The sequence below is a fragment of the Protopterus annectens genome, chromosome 14.part0 (genome assembly GCF_019279795.1).
Source record: "Protopterus annectens isolate FY-2018-M chromosome 14.part0, PAN1.0, whole genome shotgun sequence".
Lineage (NCBI taxonomy): Eukaryota > Metazoa > Chordata > Ceratodontiformes > Protopteridae > Protopterus > Protopterus annectens.
The window spans coordinates 328,089,694-328,115,204 of NC_056748.1; the positions used below are offsets into that span (position 1 = coordinate 328,089,694).

General features: G+C 38.8%; 1 protein-coding gene across 5 annotated transcripts in view; it reads left to right on the forward strand.

Moving 5' to 3' along the window:
- Positions 1-25,511, forward strand: part of ATE1 (arginyltransferase 1) — a 2,674,296-nt gene that overhangs the window by 2,372,390 nt on the left and 276,395 nt on the right. The gene's annotated exons all lie outside the window — the stretch shown is intronic.

The following is a 25,511-nucleotide window of genomic DNA, read 5'->3' on the forward strand; positions in this document are numbered from 1 at the left end:
TCCATGGCTAAAAATCCAGTGCCTTCTGAAAGGGATTCAAGAGCACTAGACAGATGGGGGAAAAAGGTTTACACCTCAGCCACTTTAGCTATGAGAGCTCTAAACTGTCAATTTCATATGCTTAAGTATCAGCCATTTCTGATCTCTCAGTTAAAACAAAAGATAACAACCCTTCCTCAACAAGCTGAATTTAAAGAAGTACAGGATTTGTTGCACGCCACCGAGCAGGTGGGCATACCTTACAATGTGGGTTTGATACTTTGGAGGCCTCCTGCAGAGCAGCTGTCACTGGATCAGTTATACGTAGGCATGCCTGGTTAAAGGAACAAAGTCTGCCTGAACATGTTAAAGCAAAACTACTAGATGCTCCCTTGCAGCAGGATGTTCTTTTTGGTGTTAAAGCAGAAAAAGTTTTAAAGAAAATGGAAGATAAGGCAAAATCAATGCAGACAGTCAAAGATTTCCTACAGGTACAACCCCCTCGCTTCAGCAGAAACTGGCCAACCAAAAATTGGTCCTTTCCAGCCACTGACAGGCCTCAGAGGGGTAAATACAGGTGCCCAAGGGGCAGAGGACAACCACAAGCTCAGTATAAACCTCGCCAATGGGCCACTCCAACCCAGAAGGGAGGAGAAGACAGGTCTCAACCCACCAGAAGGCAAACTCAATGACTTGCACCTCAGCTGGCCAAACAAAGCTCTTTTGTCAGCCCTCCTGGAGGAAAACTAGCACTATTTGTAGACAACTGGCACATGGTCACAAAGGACAAATGGGTCCTAGACATAATTTTATGAGGGTACAGATTCCACTTTCACACCTTGCCAATACAAAGAGGAATGCCAAACCTGCCACAAAATCAAAGGGCAGAGGCTCAAAAACAAATTACAGCTCTCATGGCCATGAGAGCCATTCAAAGGGTACCAAATCAAGAGCAAGGCCAAGGATTTTACTCAAGACTCTTCCTAGTACCCAGGAAAGAAAATGCTTCGAGACCAATTCTGGACCTTTCAATTCTAAACACTTACTTACAAGTTCCCAAATTCAAGATGCTAACACTACAGCAGCTACTTCCCATGTTGGGCAAGGAAGCATGGCTGGTAACGTTGGACCTCAAGGAGGCATACCTGCATGTCCCTATCAGACAAAGTTGCAGAAGATACCTCCATTTCATTGCAGGTTCAACCCATTATCAATTCTCTGCACTGCCCTTTGGCTTATCTACTGCGCCCAGAGTATTCACAAAATGCCTGGCACCAGTAATTGCATACTGCAGACAAAGAGGAATTCAAATATATCCATACCTGGACGACTGCCTCATCCAAGCAGAAAGAAAAGACATTCTCATACAACATCTGGCTTTTGTGAAGCACCTACTAAATTGTCTGGGGTACACAGTAAACGAAAAGAAGTCAAAACTAGTACCCTCACAAAAAATGACATTCCTGGGTGCCAGCTTGGACACAACGGCCCAGAAGGCTTATCTTACACCAGACAAGCAATTACAACTGACTCAATATTTCAAGACAATGGCAACAAAGACCCAATTAACTGCAAGAAAAATTCTGCAGGCTTTGGGCTTCATGGCATCTTGCATTCTGATAATACCATTTGCAAAACTGCATATGAGGAAATTACAATGGTACCTAAAAAGCGTATGGTCTCAACACAGCCACAGCTTGGACACAGTGATATCTCTCATTCCCTGCCTTCAACAGGAATTTCTATGGTGGGCACAGGCATGTCACCTCAACAAGGGTCAGCCTTTCACCTTGCCCCCACCCAGGCAAACTATCACAACAGATGCTTCAGACTATGCCTGGGGGGCTCACATGGCAGGGCAGTGCATTCAAGGCCTATGGACTGCAGAACAAAGAAAACTGCACATAAACCAAAAAGAGATGCTTAGCTGTACAGAAAGCTCTGACAGCCTTCAAGGATCTACTACAGTCTGGACAACTGGCAATAAAGACGGACAACACCACAGTAATGTGGTACATAAACAAACAAGGGGGCACACATTCCTACCCTCTTTGCAGGCAAACAATGATCTTATGGAACACAGCTCTGACCTATCAAGTCCAGTTACAAGCTCACTTCCTGCCAGGGCAGAAAAACACATTGGCAGACGACCTAAGCAGAAACATCAAGGATCTCCACGAGTGGAAGCTAGACCCACAAATATTTGCAATGATAACTCAAAGATGGGGCCTACCAAATATAGACCTGTTTGCCAGTCCTCAAAACTACCAGCTGACAAAATTTTGTACAAGAACATTCCACCATCAAGCTTGGAAAGTGGATGCTCTCTCCTTCAGTTGGAAAAACCTGACAACATATGCCTTTCCTCCATTACCTCTTCTCACAAAGGTACTTTTGAAGGTCAAAAAGGAGAAACCTCGAATGATTCTCATAGCCCCAGACTGGCCACGCCAGCACTGGTACCTGCTATTGAAGAATATGGCTCACAGCCCACCATGGATACTGCCTCAAATACCTCATTTGCTCACACAACAAGACAAGCAGATTCTACACAGCCAGATCAAAACCTTAAACCTGGCTGCATGGCAAATCAATTAAGCAGCCAGCCAGCCTATCTATTACAAGCAGTACTGGATGTTATTCTAGAAGCCAGGAGGCCAAGCACCAGGAAGGCTTACTTGGACAAATGGAAAAGGTTTTCTGCTTGGAACCAAGCTAAAGGCCAAGACACAACTCAGCCTCATATGCCTCACATTCTGCAGTATTTAGCTGAGATGTTGCATAAAGGACTTTCCTTCTCCTCAATTAAAATCCATGCTTCAGCTATTTCAGCTCACTACGACACGAATCCACCTTTATTTTCAAACCCACTCTTAAGGCAGTTCCTCAGAGGGGCAAAAAACATTAGACCACCTAGAAGAGCTCCTACACCAACATGGGACCTCAACTTTGTTCTGGAAAAACTAACATTACCTCCCTTTGAACCAGCTTTTTCTGCAGACCTTCAGTTCCTATCTTGGAAGACTGCCCTGCTCCTAGCAATAACTTCTGCTAGGAGAGTTTCAGAATAACAGGCACTTATGGCAGTGGAACCTTTCCTCATTTTTCATCAAGACAGAGTTTCTCTACGAACTAATCCCTCCTTCATGCCTAAGGTGGTTTCCAATGTAGCTTTAAATCAAACCATCCATCTACCCACTTTCTTCCCCAATCCACAGAACAAAGGTGAGAGACTCCTACATTCCTTGGACATTCACAGGCAGCTTCGATATTACTTGGATAAAACTAAGGCTTTCAGAAAAACTGACCAGCTCTTTGTTTCCTATGCTACAGCTTCTCAAGGTAGGGCCATTTACAAGCAAACCATTTCTAAATGGATAGGCCATTGCATACGATTCTGCTATACCCATCATGGGAAACCAGTTCCTTCTACCATTAGATCCCACTCTACCAGGGCAACAGCTACCTCTACAGCCTTTCTCAGGGGGGTTCCTACCAAGGAAATCTTAGAAGCTGCAACTTGGAGTTCTGTACACACCTTCACCAAACACTATCACTTACCTCTTTATTCTAAGTCCAGGGCAGGCTTCGCCACTGCAGTTCTGCAGGGCCTCATTGCCTCCTCTAACCCTCTATAATGCCTCCACCCTACCTTAGCTTTGGGACTCAACCCAAGTGTGATGACTGCAGCAGGGTAACACGATGAACATAGTACAGTTTTGTACCTACCATAAATGTAGATGTTCGAGTGTTCACCCTGCTGCAGTCCAGGTTACCCTCCCTCCAACCCCTCTGATCTACTGGCTAAATCTTTGCTATGCCTTACTGATGTATTTGCTTATAGCTGAAGGGTTTTTGTGTCTGTACAGTGTTCTCACTTTTTGGTACTAATTTGGATCACCTTTTTGGGGGAACCTGACATCTGGGGCAAGAAAAACTGAAGAAAATGGCGTTGGTTGCAATATATGTACCCCTGGCGCACTGATGTCAGGGATGAGGCGACAGCAACCGACGTCGGACCAAGACTTTGGAAATCCGTCCGACTGCGGGACCGCCTGACGACAGGATAACCCAAGTGTGATGACTGCAGCAGGGTGAACACTCGAACATCTACATTTACGGTAGGTACAAAACTGTACTTTCCCTTCCCTAATCTGATCAGTAAAGTTCCCTATACTAATCTGGTATGTCCAAGGGTCAGTTTCAAGGTTACTCTCCAGTCCAGCTGGTGAATCTGTGAATTTTGAGGCAATGTTACAATTACCTTATGTACACAGACAACCCTCTCCTCCTTCCAACAAACTCTAATACATGTGAGAGATGCAGTTACACAGCCAAACTGGAGGCAGAGCTCTCTCAACCCAAGACTGGCACAGTCAGTCAGGAGGAAAAGGTAACCACCCACACCACAAATCCAGTCTCACACAAACCTATTGAATCTGCATACCCAACACATAAACACACAAAAACCTACTCGGAGACTCTAAATAAAAATCTGCCTAAACAGCAAAGACCTTCTAAGCAGATATCCAAGCAACAGCCACCCCTCAACAATACCCACAAATCACATATCTCACAAAATCAGTGTGCCTCACAGTCACAGCCCTTAAGGCCAAACAACACACCAAATACACTTGTTGTAGGGGACTTTATTGTCTGGCACACTGACATCCTGCTCACCAGACTGAACAAGGAGAAGGTCACTGTAAGCTGCCTGTCAGGTGCCAGGATCCGCCACATAACGCAAGCACTCAGGTCACTCCAAAGCAAGTACAAGTATGACTCCGTCATTGTCCATGCTGGTGTGAATAACCTGAGACGTACCTCCCTGGACTACATGAAAAGAGACATAGAGGAGCTCTCTGACCATGTAGCCCAGGCTGGTATGACCCTGACCTTGAGTAGCATCTTGCCCTCACCAAGAATGATGCCACAGTATAAAGACAAAATGATCAGTTTCAACAATTGGCTAAAGTATTGGTGTCATTCAAAGGGGATCCAGTGTCTGTCAGCCTGGGATGACATGCTCGACAAGCCACGTTGCTTCGCTAGGGACAGCTTGCACCTGTCACCCTTAGGCTTTCGTATACTTGCCAAGGCTCTTGCCACCCCCATAGTGCCTTTTTTAGGCAAGGCTCAAAGGACAAACCCACCTCCATAGTCAACCCAAGGATAAAAAAACTAAAGGTAATGCTACTCAGTGCCAGAAGTCTAAACCTCAAGATGCACGCACTCGAGGTTCCCCTCAGTATGGAGAAAATCGATGTCTGTGCAGTAACAGAAACCTGGTTCAAGGCTCCTGAGAGCACCCCAGCACTACCAGGTTAGAACTCATCCCATGCGTTTCGGCCCCAAAACTCGGACCAAAGCACAAAAGGAGGGGGAGTATCTATATTCTTCAAAGATACCTACACCTCCAGGTTAGTGGCACTGCACGAAGCATCGGAAACCATCCATGTGCAACTAACAGCAGGCAAAACTGCCTTTCAGTTTGTAGCCTGCTACAGAACACCCTCCCTTTTACAGAAAACCCCACTTGGCATTCCTGAGAACACTGGAGAATATGAAGGTCTCTCCAAACACTATGTTAGTGGGTGACTTCAACTACCCAAACATTGACTGGGAAAACTACTCAAGCCCAAACACCCTCGCCCAACGGTTCCTTGAATTTATAAACTCTAACGCAATGGAACAACTGGTCACCACTCCCACAAGAGGGAACAACATATTGGAACTGGTCATCACCAACATGGGGACTCTGTTCCACACCAGAGGTAAACCCCTCATTGGTAAGATAAGACCATAAACAAATTTCCCTGGACATCCATATCCCTTCCCCACCCCAGCCAAGGAAATCACTGTAAAGAATTTCTCAAAAGCCAACTTTGCACTTCTCAAGACTGAGGTGGAATCCTTCAAAGCCCCTGGGCCAGAGGATAATACAGCCCAATTCGCAGAATCCTTTACAAATGCATTCTATGAGCACCTGCAGGAATGCATGGCTCGTGCTATCCCAAATAAAACCAAGACTCACTCCTCCAAAAACAGGAGACCGGTCTGGTGGACCCCAGCCATAAATAAATTATACAACAGAAGGAGGAAGCTACTACATGACAGAGCAAAATCCCAAAAAGGGAAGGCATCCTCTGATCAGTATTAGCAAGAAACTTCGATCCCTCATAAAATCATCAAAGGCCAGTTTCGAAAGAAAAATTGCCCTAGACACTAAAGATAATCACAAGGCCTTCTTTAGTTATGTCAGGAACATGGGCGGAAACCCCCAGATATGCTCTGAATTGTTGCATAACGGTACAAAATATACCGAACCTACAGACATAGCCAACATCCTGGCAGACAGATTCAGCGCAGCCATCTCCCCCCCTTCCCCCCCAAAGGAGCAAATGCCTATCCCAACTGAATGTAACCTCCCTGACATCACAGATGCACAGGTGAAAGCTGCCCTCTCCAAAGCAAAAAACACAGCATCTATGGGACCGGACAGTGTCCCAGGCTGTGTCTTACACAAGCTCCAAGAACTACTGAACCCTCACATTAAGTCACTGTTCAAACTTAGCCTTACTACAGGATATGTACCCAAAGAATGGCGTACAGCTACAGTAGTCCCACTCCACAAAGGTGGTGCCACAACGGACCCCGGAAACTATCGCCCCATAAGCCTGACTAGTCTGGTCTGTAAAGCTATGGAACGTATTATCATGGAACTCATAAACAAAGACATTGGGAGCCTCCAGACACTGAACCCTACCCAATTCGGCTTTGTTAAGGGCAGATCTTGCCTCTTAAACCCATTTGATTTCTTTGAAACAGTTACCAAAGCCATAGATGAGGGCAAGGTAGTCCACACAGCCTACCTGGACTTCGCAAAAGCCTTCAACACAATACCCCACTCGGGCATCATAAATAAGCTTACCAGCTTAAATATCAACCTCTATATCACAAGATGGGTTGCAAACTGGCTCAGAGATAGAACCCACATGGTCAGAATCGCAGGTGCCATGTCCGAATCCAAACCAGTTACAAGTGGCGTCCCACAGTGCTCAGTTCTGGGACCTCTCTTGTTCGGTATATACTTCTGTGAGGTTCAGGCTAACACGGGGGGATTATGGCTGACAAAGTTCGCAGATGACTGCAAACTGGGGGCCATAATCGAATCTCCAGCTGACACAAGCATCCTCCAAAAGGGTCTCACAGAGATGGATGCTTGGTGCCAGAGCCACGGCCTCAAGCTAAATGCTAAAAAGTGCATAGTCATCCCCTTTGGGAAAAACAAGGTGCCCACAAATTATCACATAGGTGGTAATCCATTAAGTATGGAAGAAGTAATTAGTGATTTGGGGACCAACGTAGATAGTAATCTCTCCTTTGATAATCACATTGCCAAAGTGGTTAGAAAGACCTTCTATATAGCCCACCTTATCCGAAGGGTTCAGATCTAGATCGAGAGGTCATTGTGCCCCTCTACTCGTCACTCATCAGGCCCATAATTGAATACAATGCCCCTTTTGGGATGTACCTTACCCGACACCTGCAGCAACTGGAGAGATACCAAGAGGATCATGGGCTACAAACAGATGTCCTATGCAGCTCGAATAAAGAAACTCCAGCTGTACTCAGTTGCTTACCGCCTACTCAGAGGCGATCTATGCCTGACGTACAAAGCCATGTCAAACCCAGAATTAATGGACATGCTCCACCTCAAAAAATCCAAGTCCCTTAGAGCTACATGCTCCAGGGACCTAAACCTCAGCACAAAAATAAATAGGACATGCTGGAGGGACAGATTCATTTCCCAGAGACTCCCCTCACTCTGGAATAGAATCCCAATTCATGTTAGATATAGCCCCTCGCTGACCCCCTTCAAGTGAAATCTGGACGCGTGGATGGGAAATCGCAAATTCACCCCTGGGATCTCTTCTGTGTCCCTGCTAGACAGAGGCACAGTAAACTAATCTTAAAAGGGTACCTTCTGTGGCCTACTTTACAGAGGCACAGTAGGCTAATCTGATAGGGAGGTGGAAGCCAAATACACTCTGGCTAGGCTTATAAATGCCCTAGGACAGATAGCCTAGTATCTACCTATGAACCTACCTATGTTAGCTTAACTAAGGACAAAAATGTAAAATGGGTAGACTTAGGAGAAAAAGTCACGAGATGGGAAAAACAGACAGAGTTAGAACTGTCAGAACAGGGAATACAAATGCAGAAGCTGAATTGGATAACTCAGACCCACCCAGATGTACACTTGCAGTCTAGCAAGGACAGCTGATTAGCACTCCTATTTAAGGAGGAAGAGAATGCCTTACAGAATATACCAGAAAATCTCTGGTCAACAGGAAAATCAGATGTAGGACTTATTCGTAGAGCAGGACCAGTTACTATTACGCAAAAGTCAGCATTTAGACCACAGAAGAGACAGTATCCCTTAAGAAAACCTATTATAGCAGCTTTACTTAAGGAAGGGGTGCTGGTGGAATCTCCTGATTCACCATGTAACACACCCTTATTTCCTGTTAAGAAAGCGAATGGAGAGTGGCATATGGTCCAAGCTTTACAAGCTGTAAATGACGCAGTAATACCAAGGGTGCCTACAGTGCCAGACCCACACACCCTTTTGAATGATTTAAAACCTCAACAGAAATATTTTTCTGTGGTAGATATCAGCAATGCGTTCTTTTCGATACCAATACACCCTGACAGCCAGCATTGGGTTGCATTCACATTTCAGGGGAAAAGGTATACATATATGCGACTACCACAGGGGTATTGTGAAAGTCCAACAATATTCTCACAGGAAATGGCAAGCAACTTGGTGGGATTTACCCCACCAAGAGGTAGTCAGATTTTGCTTTATGTTGACGATATCCTGCTGGCATCCCCCACCCAGCAATATTGTAAAGAAGATACCATAGCGCTATTACAATTTTTAGCCACTGAAGGACATAAAGTAAACAAAAATAAACTGCAGCTTTGGAAAAACAAGTTAAATACCTAGGATATGTAATATCCAAGGAAGGTAGGACATTAGATGAGGACAGAAAAATAGCGATTTTGCAAGCACCAAAACCCACTACCAAGAAGGAAATGATGTCCTTCCTGGGTACAACTAATTTTTGTCGGAGTTGGATTCCAAACTATGCCTTGGAATCTGCACCGTTGACTAACCTGATTTATAAAAAGCCTATGGCAGCACAGGATTTATTACAATGGACACCAGAAGCAGAATCTGCTTTCTGCAAACTGAAACAGTTAATAGCGTCCTCATTAGTTTTGGGATTACCAAACTATCATAAACGTTTTTTCCAAACTGTAGATTGTAAGCAAGGTTATATGACATCAGTGTTAACACAGCAGCATGGGGAAAAGATATGCCCTATTGCTTATTATTCATCACAACTGGACCCAGTGGCACGGTCTTTACCTCACTGTGTACAAGCAGTAGTTGCAGCCGCAATGGCAGTACAGGCTTCGGCCTCAGTAGTGTTGTTCCACCCTCTCACATTGAGAGTGCCTCATGCAGTCGCAATTATTTTACTACAAGAGAAGGTAGCATATCTTTCCCCTGCTAGGCATCTTTCCTGTATGACTATATTGTTGAGCCAACCTCATATGACAATTGAACGATGTACGACTTTGAACCCTACTACCTTGCTCCCAACTCCTGCAGATGGCACACCACACAGCTGCCTGCAGGTGATTGAGCAAAGGACACTGCCTAGAAAAGATCTTACGGGTGTTCCCTTGGATGATGCCGAGGTGACATACTACGTGGACGGCTCATGCAATAGGGGTCCTGCAGGACAGAACCTAGTAGGGTATGCAGTAGTTTCTGAGACAGATATTATAGAAGCGAAATCTTTACCACGTAGTTTATCTGCACAAGCAGCAGAATTGATTGCCTTGATACGGGCATGTACCTTCGCAAAGGATAAATGTGTGAACATTTTTACTGACAGCCAGTATGCTTTTTCTACTGTACATGTTTTTGCGCAACAGTGGAAAAATCAGGGAATGATAACATCTACTGGCAAACCAATCAATCATGCACAGTTTATTTTAGATCTTTTAGAATCTATTCAGTTACCTCAGAAAGTAGCTATTTGTAAATGGACAGCTCATACCAAGCAACAGGACAGGATTTCAAAAGGTAATGCGAGAGCTGATACAGCTGCAAAGTAGGCAGCTTCAGAAGTATTTATTTTGAATGAGGAACTACAACCCTCTGAGATTTTAGACTTAGAAATGTTAAAGACAGTGCAAACACTTACTATGCAAACAGAAAAACAAAGATGGGTAAAACGAGGAGCAATTCTCGAAAAGGGGCTGTACATCTCTAAAGAAGGAAAACCGATATTGCCATCTAATTTGTTTAGATATGCAGCTTTGTTGAGCCATGGGCAGTGCCATGTCTCAACAGGGGGGATGGTACAGCTGGTGAACCAAGTGTTCACGACGTACGGATTTACAAACTACTCTAAAAAATTTTGTTCGTTATGCCACATCTGTAATAAACATCATGCACAAGGGGCGTTAAAGCCCAAGCAAGGGAGTTTCCCTACACCACCGTATCCGTTTCATACTATCTATATGGATTTCATAGAGTTGAATAAATGTAAAAATAAGAAGTATTGTCTTGTCATTGTAGATATGTTTTCCAGATGGGTAAAAGCCTTTCCGACTAAAAATCCAGATGCTACGACTGTGGCCAAAGTTCTTGTTAAAGAAATCATCCCTAGATTCGACATTCCGGAAAGGATCTACAGTGACAATGGCACACACTTTGTAAATCAGACCATACAGCAGTTAAGTAGACATTTTGGTATTTCTCTAAAAATTCATTGTGCGTATCACCCACAATCAGCAGGGCTAGTAGAGAGGCATAATGGGATTTTAAAGAGTAAGCTAAGAAAATTAATAAAAGAAACTCAGAGAAACTGGGTGTGCTGTCTGCCCCTGGCACTGTTGAGCATGAGAACTGTTCTGAATGCAAAAGGATTGACTCCTTTTGAAAAACTCTTTGGAAGGGCTTACTATATACCTCAGTGGAAATCTCTCATGCCCGCAGACCAGGAAGCTGACAGTACATTAGCTGAGTATGTGCGAAACCTCTTAAATTCTAAATATTTGCTGCAGTTAAATTCTGTTTCAGATAAAGAACGAACCAGACCGTCAGAAGTGGCAGTGCCCCCTGGAGCGTGGATCTGGCTGAAGATAGTTAAGAAGAAGAATTGGGCATCTCTGAAGTGGGAAGGTCCATATCAAGTGCTTTTGTCAACACCCACTGCAGTCAAAATCATGGAGTGTGCCTCCTGGATCCACCTGACGCACTGTAAATTAGTTAAAAACTTTAAACTGGACAAAAATCTTGTTACATGCCAAGAGCAAAAATGATAGAGTCCAGAAGAAACAGGAATGCAGAACAACCCTTTCCTCAGAAGTATTGCATAATCATCCTGTTAACTGCATTAGTGACAATAATCTTTTTGTTGTGGCCTTTTCTTTTCCCAGCCACACAGACTGAACTGAATAAACGTAAAGCGTTACTCATAAACTGGTATCCAAACTTTAACACTTACCAGGCAATTAAATGTGTATGCTGAGACTTTCAATGTTTCAAATTGCTGGATTTGCACAGCTTTGCCGACAGCATATGGGGGGTTATTAATAACTACAGTCCCCCTAGGGGTCAATGAGACCTGGGAGAACTTGATTTATGATACCTCAACCATTACAGCACAAGATAAAATAGCATTGCACTTATCTGTTCCACAAAAGGGAACTATGTGTTTTTATAAAAATGATACTGTTCAGGTGGGTTGGAGCAATTGCTATGTGACTGTTCCTTATAAATGTTACACTAAAGGTATCAAAGTAGATCTTTATTGTAATACAAACTATGATTAATTTCTTGGATTGATGCACAAAACACTTGATGAAGTAAAACATAATTCTGTTCTTTATAAACAGCTGTCTACAATTGATAGAAAAATGTTTCATGCAGGGCGAGTGTATATTCATAGCAAGGTTACTACTAAAGTAGAGGATTGTTATTTTGTGTGTGGCAGAAAGGCATACAAATGGTTACCTGAGAATTGGTCCGGCATTTGTTTTTTGGGTTACCTGGTTCGGGCTATACGACACACTGCAGTTTTGCCTCATGGAAAACTTTGAAATGTCAGAGAAGTCGTCAAGAAACCTGTAAATCCAGTGGGACAAATCGATGCATATTGGAAAGACCATCACTCTCTAGGCAAAGGACTGACACACATGGACTTGAGTGATAGCGTTATATCGTGGGCAGGCATATTACCAGCATATGGAGCAGTGAAATCAATCTGGGAGCTGAGAAAACTGTTAAAACTTCTCGAAGTAATGAGCAACACAACTTTTTCTGCTCTCGAATTGGTGACTGATGAACTGAATGCTATGAGAACTGTAGCAGTGAGAGGTGGTACGTGCGCTTTAATCCAAGAAGAATGCTGTTCATATATTCCTGACCATAAACACGAGATAGACAATCATCTTGAGGTAATTCAGCAAGTGTCGACCATGACCAAACCAGGCCCAAATCCACTGACGGACGTTTTCCAGAAATGGTTTGGGGGTGGGGTACCATCCTAATGAACATCCTGATTGCCATTTGTGTAGGTATGCTCCTACTGGGAGTATGTGTTTGTTGTGGTATCCCCTGCATGAAAAAACTGATTAAAGACCTTATAGACATGTCAGTTTCTGAAACCTTATATCAAAGTGCTGAGTTTGAAGAACTGTTAAAAGATTGAAAATGCTTTCATAAGTTTAAACTGAATGACTCTCTCAACTGCAAATCCTGAGTGGAAGAGGTTAGGAGAAGAAAACAAACTGTTTATGCTTATTTTGAAAGTAGAATAAAAGTATTAATAATGGGGAAATGTTAGAAAATATGTATTAATGTGTGTATTAGCAATATGCTTAGTGCATTTAGAGCTTGAAAAGGGTTAACACATTTATTCTATTTCATACTGCATAAATCTGTACAAACTGCAGTTGCTTTCTGACCTTGTATTGTTAGCTAAAATCTTGCTTGTGCCTTGGAAATTTACTGAAAAGCAGGTGATTTCTGCTTGCGTTAGGAAAATAATGAATAGAACAATACTACTTGTATGAAAGTTAGACAAGAAGTTCCGCTGTGCCATGAGAAAATACACAGCTGTAGAAGTTACAGATAATTAGTACAAAGCCTGCTTGAAAATATGAACTGCAGTCAGCATTTGCTTGTATCTGAATTAGAAAAGTACCTTGAAATGTAACACTGTACAATAGACGCTTGTAAACGGATTAATGGTCACCAAGGCCAGGTTGTTTTTCTCAAAAGTTTCTCACAAATCTAGTCATGTCAGCAGAAAATCTGAGTAACATCTGCTGTAGAACAATACTGAAAGTTGTGTTTGATTACGTCAGCTTAGAAGGCCATGTCTTGTAAAATAGTATAAGAATGAACATACTTCCTGTTAGTAGTTAGACAAATCCTTGTATTTGCATGTTTTTGTCTCTTTGCGGCAAGTCAATTAAAAGTGCCTTAACTATTATTCAATTATCTTTATTTAAAACTAAGAGGATAAGAGAAACTGATCCAAATATTATTTGTGAGGGTAGAAAGTTTGTTTGGTTAGATTCACTAACCAAACGAAGAGGTATATTACCTCATAGCAATAGGGAATGGTTTTTAAGGTTAAGAATTACAAGTTTGGAAGTTCTTTGTTTTTTTTTTATTCTATCACTTTGGTGTCACTCAGAAACATGCAAAAATCATACAAGAAAAACTTTTTGAATACTGTATCCAAGATGGAACTAAGAATAAACAATATTTACATAAACTCACACATAAAACAAACTCAAAACTAGGAAATGAAATGTTTATCCATAAATGTTAATGGTCTAAATAATAGTAATAAAAGGAGAAGCCTATTCAAGTACATAAACTTACATAAACCACAAATAGTCTTTTTACAAGAGACACACTTATTAGATAGAGATATAAACAACTTAAATATTAATAATTACACAGTACTAATAAACTCTCAATACAAAACAAAAAGAGGAGTAGCTATACTACTGCAACTCAACTATAACACCTAAAATAATTACTACTCATCAAGATACATCAGGTATGTTTTGTCTAGTTTCAATAGAGTTAAATAAGAGAATCTATACGTTAGTAAATCTATATTGGATCCCAGGACTAGGATTAAAAACAGTTAAACAGCATTTTGAAGAGATAATTCATTTAACTAAGGGTAGCCTGATATTGGCAGGAGACTTCAACTGTATAATGAATGAAAAGATACAGATTCTAAATCCAAAGAAGAAAACAACCCATCTCTAAAGCACTATCAAAATTTATAGATACATTGTATTTAAAAGATATAAATGAATTTGCAGAACCAGACTCACTAATCTTCACATTTTATTCTCATAGATATAAAACTAACTCTAGAATTGATAGAATATATGTTGCCAATGACCTAATAACAAAATTGACAAAGTCAAAATCATAAATTGTCCTTTATCTGATCATAATGCCATAGTCTTTGAGATAGAGTTTACACCATTTTATTCAAATCCCATTACTAGGATACCTTCCTATATCACAAAATTGAGAGATTTCAAAGAATTTTATGAAGAAACAATCAAAAACTTTCTAGAAATAAATTACACAGAAGATATTTCAGAAATATATGTCTGGGATTCTTTAAAAGCAGTTACATATGGGAAGATATTATCCTGGTACATAAATAAAAGGAAGTTATGGAATAAAGATATGCTAAACTTACAAAACAAAGCAGATAAATTGAAACTGGAAATACAAAAGGGTAATGCTACTCAAGTTCAAGAACTTACACAAATCAATAAGAAGTATACAGAATTGCTACACCATAAGATTATGATTAACTTAGAAAAGATAAAAATAAACTCATACTCTACTAATTCAGCACACCTGAGATACTTAACTAATAGAACAAAAAAATAATTAAATCTAAGCAAATAAAAGAAATATTTATTCCCAATACTAACAAAAGAGTTACGGAACTAAATGATATTTTAGAAGCATTCAGACTCCAATTTAACATTGATAATTCCATAAATACTCAAGATACACCTACTAAGGATATAAAAAATACTTAGAAAACAATATTCATATTAAATTAACACAAGAACAAATAGACATTATAAACAAACCAATCAATATGACAGAATTAAAATCACAAATAAAAAAGCTCAAGACAAATAAAGCACCTGGCCCAGACAATATGCTACCAGAAATGTATAAATTAATACCCAATCAAGCCATATCTTTATTATTAAAAGTATATGATATAGCCAATAAAGATTTGAATATACCACCCTCTTGGAAATATTCATTGATATCCCCAATTATCAAACCAGATAAAGATGAAAAACAGTGTTCCTCATATAGGCCAATATCATTACTCAATATAGACTACAAGATGTTTATGGCTATATCATGAGATAGGATCAAACACTTTCTTCCTTTCTTAATTCACAAAGATCAAACAGGTTTTATTAAAGGAAGAAATACTTCAGATGATATTAAAAGAATACTAACATTAATAGATTATAGCAAACATAAAGTCCTAAATTTAAATGTAATCTCATTAGATATTAATAAAGCTTTTGATTCGGTTAACTGGAACTTTCTTTCACTAGTTTTAAAAGAATATAACTTTCCTTTTAATTTTAATAATCTTATTGTAATACTATATGAAAAATCTACTGCATATGTTAAACTGGGATCATATAGATCAGGCCCTATAACAATAAAAAAGGGAACTAAACAAGGTTGCCCTTTATCACCATTGTTATTTGCATTACTCATAGAACCCTTTGCAAATCAAATCAGATCAAACAATAACATAAAGGGCATTTGTATTAATAAAAAGTTAAACCTTAAAATCCAACTCTTTGCTGATGACATACTATTAACTCTCTCAGATGCAAATGAGTCTTTGAATGCTCTATTTAACTCCATGAATAAATTTCAAAATATTTCAGGCTTAAAATTTAATGAAAACAAAACTAAAATTATGCCCTGTCATTGTAAAAAAAAAAATAATATAAACAAAAGATTTTCCAAATATATAGCAACAGAAAGTAAATTATTATATCTGGGAATAAATCTACTCAATGAATTAACAGATTCTCTAATATTTAACTATAATAAAATACTAGACAAAATAGAACAAACAATTGGTTACTGGAATAAATATATCTTTTCAACAGCAGACAGATTATATCTTATTAAAATAAACATATTTCCCAAAATATTATACTTAATACAAAATTTTTCATTGCCACCTCCCAAATATATTATTCAAAGATACAATAAACTAATTTTACATTTTCTATGGTTTCCAAATAAACCCCGTATAGCCTTAAATAAACATTTGCCAGATTGGGAAGATGGTGGAATTAATTTACCGGATATTGATTTATATATTACCTCATCTGTTATTAAAACATAACATTATGGTTAAATAATTCATACACACCTATATGGAAACAAGCCCATGAGCAGATTTACATAGAAATCAATTATAATCACATACAAGACAACTTAACAGTAATACCATCACCCTTATATGGATGTTAAAAGATTATTTTTAGGGAAAAGAAATAATATTAATAAATTGCCATCAAACTATGTAAGTTCTACACTTTCAGTGTTCAGAACATATATAAACAAAATACCAAATATGAATTCTTGGATTTTTCTTATTTTCCCTATAGCTTTTACACCAAATATTCTAGATACATTCCAAATATCTAAAATAAATATACTTAAAGAAGAAACATTACTCTTTTGGCATCAACTTATAGAGAAAGGGAAAATTCTAACAAAGGAACAGATAATTTATAATTATAATATAAATAAAGACAATTGGCTGTTTTACAAAATCTAAGGCATTTTCTTATAAATAAAATAGAACAAATGCAACCTTCAGTTAGACATGAAGCTCCAAAACTCATTGAATACCTTATTCTTATCACAAAACAGCCTTATCAGGGTACAGGTTATTTGTCTAATATCTATAAACTTGTTAAAAACAAAAACTATCATGAAAAAATCATACTGGGATTATTATACTTTAATAAACAATCATCCTCCAGTTGAAGAAGAAAAAGTAATATTCTAAAATCTTCCAAATTTTCTACATTATCAAAATACTGGCAATTATTCACTTGGAGATATCTACATAGAAGTTTCTATACACCACATAGGTTAGCCAAAATGTATTCTATTGAAGATCAATGTTGGAGATGCCATACCAAGATAAAAGCAGATTGGCAGCATGTTTTTTATGAATGTATATGTCTCAATATGTACTGGAAATCCATTAATTATTTTTTCAGACTGTTTATAATGATAATTTTCAATTAACAAAGTCTTTAATTTTATTCAACTCTCCTATTCCAAACTGTGTACCAAAAAAAGACACTAAAATTATATGGTCACTATTGGCAATTTCACGTAAAATCATAACTATACACTGGAAAAATGAGGCTTTGCCTACGTTCAAGGAATTTGAGACTTTAACAACAGTTGCTCACATGGAAATATTAACAGTGAAGAACAGAACTAAAAGATCTACTTCTTACTATTACTCTTGGATGAAAGTACTGGAAATACTTGAAAATATCGAAGAAGATCTTATGTTTCTAACTTTATATAATATAGAATTTCAATGTTATTTGCATAGACACCAATGTAAATAGTTATATAATGGTTTGAAGTTAGTAATGTTTTAGAATTGTAAATATGTTATTTATCTTTATTTCATGTAATGTTTAAGACATCTTATTTGAAATAATAAAAAAATATTTAGTGAAAAAAAAAAGTGCCTTAACTGAACCTTATGTGTATTGGTCTTTGAAGTTTTTTCCTTTGACAGGACCTCTGCAAAACACCATTCTCACTACACTTGTCATATGTAAATAACTCAAAAAACTACCTTCCTATCCCTTTATACAAAGAACCTCAACTTTATTAGGTAATGTCTCAATCTCAACTCTCAAACAATCAAGAATATCAGTCCCATCAAGTTCTTCTGAGAAATGATAAACTTCACCAAGATATCCCAATTTCCCCAAAGTAACAGATTTTATAAGATAATCATTTTTTGTAAGTTGTGTTACAGACCGTCCCCTTGTTACTTACATATTTAAGGTCATCAGACAAATCCTTCCACACCTGTTTAGCCATGCTCCATTCTCCAGACCTCTGCCTCAGTTCATTGTTTGTACCGTACTCCCCAGTATTCTTTGTCCATATATGCCCACTATTTTTGTTGTAGTTTTTTTAATATAGGTTTAAACTCTTTCCTTCTGACCTAGACAATAAACTGTTAAATTCGCAGCCACAGCACTATAAAGTTTTCACTGTTATGGTATATTTATTTGTTTATTTTATTTTACATTTGTTGATCAAGGAAGTCTGGCTAGGCACAAGGCCCCTTTTCAGAGGAGGCCTGGGGAGAAAAACATCAGTACATGCAGAGCAAACAAAATATTTTAAGTTATACATACAATATCAACAATATTAATATATTTCTTTAGCAGGCGAAAACATACCTCTCAAACTCAAATCATAAGCAATCTGGACAAAGCTAAAAAGGGCAGGGTGTCAAAGGCCCCATAATAGGGACAGATTTTAATTATTGCTCTTAAAAACTTAGAAAGTTGCTAGATTAACAGGTTTTACATTAATGTGCATTTTCTGAAGGATATGAAGTCTGGAACTGAAATGTATGTCATTATTTAATGACTTCAGTGCTCACTGATTTGTGAGGAAAACCACACATTTTATGAGTATCGGACCAAAAATATGAGGCAAAAATCTTGACATTCTGTGAAAATTCAGACAGTTGAGATGTATGGGTAGAAACCCGGGATAGAATTAGTAAACTGTAGACTGAATGTTCTCTTTTCCATGTTTTATATCGATCCAAAAAATGTGGTCATATCTAATACAGCTGCATGAAAGACACTTTCCATGGAATAAGATTATCTTGAAGAAAATTCTAGCTGAGATTGGATATTACCCCCCCCCCTTTCTGCAGTTCAATTTGCAGAATGATATGGCATCAGCTTTTAGTGTAGTTGATTTCTTAACTATGACAATTTTTACTACTGGTCCCTGTGTTTAAAATGACAAACATTTTCTTTAGTTCCATTGCAATTTCATTATAAAAAAAAACTTTTTATGTGGCTGGAATGGTTCATGGGTATGTTTTGATGCTCACCAGTTGCATACATGAATGACAAATAAACATAGGTTCTTAGTGATGAAAAGAGACTCAAAAGTATATATTGTGTCCCTTTTATTGTGCAGTTAGCCTTGTTACAGTCGGTCCTTCTTACTTTCACCTGCCCTCCTTGAATATATGTCTGGTAAGGTATTTTATTTCTGAGTGGCAGGAGTTCTATGACTCTACTACCTCTACTACAAAGAAAGTTTTCTTTATATCTCTTCTCACTCGGCTCTTGGCATGCGCGCACAAAGTAACATTTAGCGTTAACAGTTAAATATCCACAGCCCCCCACAGCTATGCTACTGGCGAGGATACAATTTGGTACATGTCAGCAATGATCGCTGTATGCTGATGGTGAATATGGCATGACTTTAGGGACCACCGATTGTGATTACTTCAGATTTTATGCACCACAGTCCACTCAAGGAGCAGAGACCTGCCATGACAGGGACCTTCCTCTGAATTTTGTACCTGTTAGTGCCTCTGATATTTCTCAATGCAACACGTTCCTCAAAAGTAACTGCTTTAGTGCACTTCAGTTACTCCAACTTCATTATTGCATAGTTTTGTGAGATAAAATTTTATTTTCTGTTTATTTTCTGTTTAAGATTGCAGTCTGTTCTGGGGGTAAACTTGTTTTTGTAAAAAAATATGCAAGGGCAGGATGCATGGCTCTGGAGTTCTGCACCAGATAGTGTGCGTGCCACCTTAGAGCTGCACATTTTCATTTGAGTGGAGCTGTGCCTTCCCTTTCTTCACTTGAACTCTTAAGAAGATTAACAGCCATGTCTCAGTGCAAAAACAGATTATACATTCATTAAGTCTGTGGTGCAAGTGCAGAAGTTTTGGACTGAATTGGTAGTTGATCAGTATTTAACTTTGTATGAACCTGCGTTTAGCTGTTTTCTATATGATTTCCGTGTGGAGGCAAGCAGTCTGTTGTAATTACATTGCCTGTTTAGAAGGAAGTCGTTCATATTTTGTGAACATTATTAACAAAAGATGATAAACTATGATAAACTATTGCACAAAACCATGTTTCTGAATGAGCCATGTATATAAGCTTTTAGTATAACTGCACAGTATTGATTTTGTGATTTATTCAGTAGTTTTAACTCCAGGAACTATTGTAAAAGGGAGAGTTAAGCTTACAAGTTAGGAAGTACAGCAGCAAATAAAAAAAGTTTACATGCCGAAGATGCTTTGAGAATTGGCTTGGTGTGATAAGAAGTGTATAGTGTGCATGGTGAGCCGATTTTCTCCTAAAAGTCAAATATAAACATCACATAACTCCACAGTGAAAACAAAGTTGTGAAAGTAACTGACAAAGTTCAGGTACTTTTTCAGTTTTTTTTTTTTCACAGTGGAGCAACAGTATGACTGTAAAGTTTCACACGCTTGTGGAAGACATTCGGGTGTAACATCCTACAATTACTACCATCACATAGCGCTCGGATTTAAGCACAGAGGTGCTATGTGACAGTACTCGGGGTTAATGAGTTAAAATAGTTCCAATTTTTAGTTACCGAGGATCAGTCATCTGTGACGAATAAAGGTTTGTTCATAGTTTGGTACTAGGCTATCGGCCCTAGGGCCTATACAAGCCTTGCCATAACAATTCCCTGGTTATTTCTTCCCACAATATTTATTTCCCTGGACCCCTGTCTAGCAGGGGCAACTGACGTGATCCCTGGGGTGAATTTCCTATCTCCCATCCAATCATCAAGGTTCCTTTTGAAGAGGGCCAAAGAGGCCCTCTGCTTGACATGTATGGGCAGTCTATTCCAGAGTCTGGGGAGTCTCTGGGTCAGGAACCTATCCCTCCAGCATGTTTTGTTCATTGTGATGACAAGGTTTAGATCCCTGGAGCGTGTGGCTCTGAGGGATTGGGATTTCTTTTAAGTGTAGCATGTCCATCAACTCTGGGTTTGACATGGCCTTGTATGTTAAGCAGAGAGCGCCTCTGAGTAGACGATATGCGACAGAGTATAGCTGGAGTTTTTTTTAGACAGTCAGCATAGGGCATCTGCTTTAGGCCTTTGATTCTTTTAGTGAGGTATTTCTGCGGCCTTTCCAGTTGTTGCAGATGTCTTGAGAGGTACATTCCAGACAGGGTATTGTGTTCTATAATGGGTCTAATGATGGATGAGTACAGTGGGACAATGACCTCCTTTTTTCTGGATGAAAATCCCTTGGTGATGAGGTGTGCCACATAGAAGGATTTCCTGACTGTTGTGGCAATATGGTTATCAAAGGTGAGGCCACTGTCCATCTTAGTCCCCAAGTCTCTTATCACGCTTTGTGTTTATTGTACTGCCACCTATGTGGTAATTCACAAGTTCATGTTTTTTCCCAAAGGGGTAACTATACATTTCTTGGCATTGATTTTGAGCCTATGGCTCTGGCACCAAACATCTGTAAGGCCCTTTTGTAGAATATCCACATCATTTGGGGATTCAGTAATGGCTCCCAGTTTGCAATCATCTGCGAACTTTGTTAGCCAGAGTCCCTTAGTGTTGGCTTGTACTTCAGAGAAGTAGATGCCAAACAAGAGCGGTCCCAGGACTGAACTCTGAGGTACTCCACTTGTCACTTGTCTGGAGCTAGATTTGGAGTCGGCTACTTTTACATTGTGGGTTCTGTCAGTAAGCCATTTGGCAACCCAACGAGTGACATAGGGATTAATGCCCAGCTTAGTAAGTTTATCTATGATTCCAGAGTGGGGGATGGTGCTGAAGGCCTTGACAAGGTCCAGATAGGCTGTGTGGACCACCTTACCTTCATCCACATCTCTGAAGACTGATTCGAAGAAGTCAGTCAGGTTCAGAAGACAAAGTCCCTTCACAAACCCAAACTGGGTGGGTCCAGTGTTTGAAGGTTGCCAATGTCTTTGTTTATAAGTTCCATGATAATACGTTCCATGGCCTTGCAGATCAGGGTCGTCAGACTGATGTGGCAGTAGTAGGATTGTGATTTTGACTTTGCTTATTCTGGCCAGTTATTGCTTTGCCAGCTACTATGCTGCCGAGTGGAGCTACCAATTTAGTGGGGGCTTCCTGCTTTGCTGAAATTATAAATGAGAGAGAGAGAAAATTTTGTAGCCCTAATTCTGATGTTTGGAATATGGGTACCAACAAGCAGTCGGATGATCGCTTTTGTTCATTAGAGAGGCTAATGAACAAAGAAATAGCCCTGTTCCTTGATACCTGCCTTTTGGAAAAATATGTAGATCTAAATCTAACTCCAAGAGGTCTACGTATTGAAAAACTGCCTGCCGCTGAGTTCACGGATGAAGAGCAAGATCTGCTGAATGAATGGAAGACGGCTTCTTTAGAATGCACTAACAAATGGCTTCGCATATTGATAAAGCGTAACCAGAGAGCGCATGAGAAGCTCAAAAAAGAAATTCTGCATTTACAGGATGAGGTGGTGGGGGAGTCCTGTTTCAAAATGCAGTTTGCGAAAATCACGGATAAAATCAATAAACTGGAAACGGAGATTCTATCACGCAAGAGAGATAAATTGTTACGTGATATAAAAGATTATGAGAATGGAATACTCTTCTCATGGCAACGCGACACTTCACGGAGCAGATCTAAGGTTCGGAAAAGCCCGCGAAACCAACGGACACAACGCAGTCTTTCAGCGTCTTCAGGGGAACGGGAAAAGAATCGTACTAAAAATGTGACTTTTTCAACTTCTATTAATGGACAAAATGAATTTGTTAATGATAATGGCTCGTCCTCTAATGCTAGTGCTGCTGATTCTTCCTTTCAAACCAACAAATCTGGTCGAGGTAGAAATGGAAGAAAGGGAAGAAATCGGTTTAAGGAATGAGCCAGTAAGTTGTTTAAATGCTAACTGTTTACATGATGATGGTTTGTGTGTGGTTAACTTATCTAGCTTGGTTATTGACCAAGCCATGAATTCAGTATTATTGAAGGGGAGTAAATTTGTACCTACGTTTTTTTCCTCTTTGAGTGATATTTATTTTGACCTTAAAAAATTCATTCGGAAATTATACTTGAAAGTTTTCTTTTACAATGAGAATGACAATGGTACTGAAGAAAATGATGGGATGTATAATACTAATAGTTCTGACACTATTACTGAAAATGTTGAGAATGAATTATTAAATCTATCAATCTATGACTATGAAAATGCATCCTTTGAGTTAACTAGTGAAGATGTCTTTGATAATGTGGTTGATGGTGACATGTTTGTTACAGGCTATGGTAAACTCACTATTCCACCTTTAGCATCTGAAAGTACCTTTACACCCAACATTAAAGTGCCAGCAATTTCCACTTTCTTTAGAGTTGTATTTAAGGAGATTTCAGTACTTATGGAAAGTTTAAATAATATGACTAAATATTATAATTTAAACAAAGAAGAATGGATGGCCCTTAAATACTTGAACAAAATTAAAACAGATTTCATTTTTAAAAGTGCAGATAAAGGTGGCAACTGGGTCATACTGAATAAAAATGACTACTGTGAAATGATTTTTGATTTGTTAAAAAATCAGGATGAGTACATTTGTTTAAGAAATGATCCAATTGTTGAATATAATAGTGAATTGCTAAATCTGTTGGAAAGAGGGGAGCGCCTTGGTTTTCTCAATCAACATGATGTGGGAAAATTATATGTTAAAAAACCTGTAACACCGACCTTCTATGCATTACCGAAAGTGCACAAAAGTTTAGAGAAGCCACCAGGGAGACCTATAGTTTCAGGCAAAGAATCCTTTTTGAGTAGAGTTAACATTTTTTTGGACTTCCATCTTAAAAATTATTTGTCTAGAATTTCAGCTCATATTTCTAACACTCAAGATCTAATAGAACAAATCAGTGGAATTAAATGGGAAAATAGTTACTATTGGGTAACTATAGATGTGAAGGCACTATATACTAACATTAAGAGAAGGTGGGGACTTGAAGCTGTTCAACTAATGTTGGGGGATGGTCCTAGAACCTCCTTTTTGATATTACTGTTGGAATTTTGTCTTTCCCATAACTATTTTTGTTTCAATAAGGACTTCTTTCTCCAGATCAAAGGTACGGCAATGGGGGCTGCTTTTGCACCCTCATATGCCGTACTATATATGGACTATTTTGAAAAATTATTCATTTATTCTACTTCTTTCTATCAAAACAATGTAGTATTTTACAAACGGTTCATTGATGATCTTATATTAATATGTAGTGGTGAAATGTCTGAATTTCTTGAATTTTTTGATGTTTTGAACAGTAATGGTCATGGTCTAAAATTTTCTTATGAAATGGATAGAGTTAAGATCAATTTCCTTGATTTAACTCTCTTCCACAATGATGACTACATAGGATATAGACCCTATAGGAAACAGACCTCAGTGAATATGTTTCTACATGCAGAAAGTATGCATCAACATCTGATTTGGTCTCTTCCTTTTGGTGAATTTCAAAGGATTTTTAACCATACAAGTAATAGGGATGAGAGACTTTTGGAATTAAATAAGGTCGAATCCAGACTATCTGAGAGGGGCTATAGCAAGGACCATTTGTTAAACTGTAAAAATAAAATTCTTGGAATTACAGACCACTCCGGTTATGAAGATAGAGTCCATTTGAGACAGGAGAGACGAATTCATACACTAGGAAAATAACAAGTAAGACTACACCTAGGGTTAGAAACATAGATATTTCAAAAAACAGTGAGTCTAAATTATTTTTTGTCATGAAATATTCTCCCATATCCACAGAAGTAAGTAACATCATAAGGAAATATTGGCATCTTATTTGTGAAGATGAAAGTATTGGTGACATTTTTCCCAAACAGTTAATGTTTTCATATAAAAGGGGAAAAAATTTAAAGGAGCTACTAAACTATAATTTTAGTGAGAAATTTAATGTGGGTATTAATAAGAATATTGTAGGTACTTTCTCTTGTGGACAGTGTAGTGTATGCAGCAGGGTCCTAAATGTAACTAACATTAATGATATACCTTTTGTAGCCAGACACTTTTTCAATTGCAAATCCACAGGAGTGGTATACCTGTTGGGATGCTCATGTTCTAATTCATGGTATATAGGTCAGACCAAAAGAATGGTTCGAGTTCGAATTTTGGAACACTTAAAAGATATTAGGAATAAAAATGACTATAGCCCAGTGGCCAAACACTTTTTGGAAAAACATAAAGGTGATGCTAGTAGTTTAATTTTTTGT